Source organism: Myotis brandtii, unplaced genomic scaffold, assembly GCF_000412655.1.
Source record: "Myotis brandtii unplaced genomic scaffold, ASM41265v1 scaffold726, whole genome shotgun sequence".
Taxonomy (NCBI): domain Eukaryota; kingdom Metazoa; phylum Chordata; class Mammalia; order Chiroptera; family Vespertilionidae; genus Myotis; species Myotis brandtii.
This window is the reverse complement of record NW_005370869.1, coordinates 76,968-79,763: the sequence shown is the minus strand read 5'-3', so window position 1 is coordinate 79,763 and position 2,796 is coordinate 76,968.

Genomic DNA, 2,796 nt, shown 5'->3' with positions numbered 1-2,796 from the left:
AAGAATAGGGCTTCGCTCCCGTCTCTGCCATTCCTACCCCTCCCTTCTCTGCCGTTCCTACCCCGCCCGTCTCTGCTGCTTCTCTCCTGCCCATCTCCGCTACCTCGGCTCCATTGCTTGGCTTCCTTCTACGGTGTCTTCAGTCTTCGCTCCCAGCCTGTATGTACAAATTAGCTGCCATCTTTGTTGGTGGTTAATTTGCATATCACGCTGATTAGCCAATGGGAGGCATAGCGAAGGTATGGTAAATTACCATGTTTGTCTATTATTAGATAAGTGACTGTCCGATCGTTTGATCATTCGACCAGTAGCTATGATACACACTGACCACCGGGCTGGTGGGGGGAGGGGCTGTGGGCAGTTGGCTGGCTGGTCCCGCCCCTGATTGGGGTGTTGGGGGTTGATCGGGGCCTGGATCAGGCTGGTTGGCTGCCACAGTGCATGTCATAGCCACCGGTCATTCCAGTTGTTCTGATCATTCTGTTGTTCTGTCATTCTGCCACTCTAGTTGCTGGGCTTTTATATATATAGATGTTTCTTCTTATACCTACCTACCTATGATAAAGTTTATTTCTGATTTAGGCATAATCAGAGATTAACAATAACAACAACTAAAAATAAGTAGAATAATTATGACAACATACTGTGATATAAGTTATGTGAATGTGGTCTCTCTCTAAATATCTTATTGCATTGTACTCACCATTCATAATTTTTCTTTCTTCTCAATTTCATGAGTATAAGATTTGTCTCACCACAGACCTTAGCAACCTCAGCATTCCTTTTGAAGCCTACAGCTTTCACCTTTTCACTGTGATATTGCAACAGTGAATCTGATAACCTACTGACTAACAGGCAGGGAGCATATACAATGTGAAGATGCTCAAAAAATGGATCATTTATATCCCAGACAGGATGGAGCAGAACTGTGGGACTGTGGGAATGGAAACCACAGAAAGCAAAACCATGGATAAGGAGGGACTACTGTATTATAAAGGTAAAGAGGGGTATTATGTAAAATATGTGGAGCAATAAACCAGAAAGACATAGCAACCTAAAGTATGTATCCACCTGAGATATTGTGGTTTATAAAAGAAATATATATTTGGTCTTCATCCAGCACAGAGCTCCTAAAACCCTTTGAATTTCATGTGATGCTAGTGATAAAGGTGTCTTTTGTTAGGTGAATGAGGTGACTTTGGACTGCACCTCAGGATTGGGGCTAGTTGCCAGGAGAACCAACTACCTGATTAGAGGGCTGGCACATTCAGTCCACCAGCTTTTAGGGAGCAGTTACACAGTTTCAGCTCGTGAAATCCTCACCTGGTGTTCCTTGGATTTAAGGGATGGGAGGGACTAGAGTGGCCCAGCTATTGCACAGGCGGTCCTTTGTTTGTTGATCCTATAGTTGTTCTAGAGTTACCTCTGCTCCTGGACGGACCGTTTGAGGAAAATAATATTGATGTTTTTAAATTAATTAAACAAGGAGGTCACTAGACTGAGGTGGTTCTAAAGACACAGCCGCCTCTACCAGTATAAGCAAACCTAAATCAAAGCCTGTAAATGCCTCGAGATTATAACATGGAAACCCAAGAGCAACCACTTACAAATAAGCAACTAGGCTTTAGGCTATAGTCAATCAATAATTTCCTTACTTTGCTCCTGCCTTTTCTGTATAAAAGTGGAGTGCTCCTAACTTCTTCTGGGTTTGGTGCAGCCCAATTTGAGTCAATTGTTGCTCAAATAAACTCTTACAATTTTTTAATATCTTCAACAGTTCATGTAATTTCTTTTCCCCAAATTCAAAGCCTATATGATAAATAGCAATTTTCCTATTTCTGGAGACATAAACCACATAAGCTTTTTTAAAACTTGATGTGTATTGTTGACAGTATTACGGATGCCCCAAATCTCCCCCGTCCCTGCTCACCTCCTCCCAGCACCCCCTCCCCAGCCTTCACCACATTGTTGTCTGTGACCATGGGCTACACATATACGTTCTTTGGCTAATCCTTTTACCTTCTTTCATCCAGTCCCTCCCACTCCCCTCCCCTCTGACAGCCCTCAGTCTATTCCCATGTTCCATGCCTCTGTTCTGTTTTGTTTGTCAGTTTATTTTGCTCATCAGATTCCACATATAAATGAGATCAGATGGCATTTGTCTTCCTCTGACTGGCTGATTTCATTTAGCATATTTTTATTACTTCTTTATTTTGTAGGGGAATTTAAATAATTTGAATTTGACCTTGCTTGTCATTTCATTAGATATTGGAAATATGGGTGAATTTGAGCAAAATACTCTACTAAGACAAATCTGCTTTAATCAATTTATCTCTTTTGTTTTTCTCTTTAGAAGTCTACTGTTTCTCTCTCCCCCCTCTCTCTCTCTCTCTAAATAAACCATAAGTAACCATAAGGAGCCTTCAATAGGGCTCCAACTTTCAAGAAAATAAGACCTAAACCTTGAGAGAGTTTCACCTTTGCCTGGAATGCCCCACACACATTGTAAGAAGTTGCTGTATGATGTCTCCCATCACATTTCCAGTTTTTGCTTGTTTAAAGTTATAAACTCCAACGTGATTTTTTTTTTTTTTACTGGATCTTCATCATATGTAAAAAACATATCTCTCTGGGACAGGGGTCCTCAAACTTTTTAAACAGGGGGCCAGTTCAATGTCCCTCAGACCGTTGGAGGGCCGGACTATAATTTAAAAGAAAAAAACTATGAACAAATTCCTATGCACACAGTGGCTGCAAAAACACCCGGCAGGCCGGATAAATGTTTTCGGTGGGCCG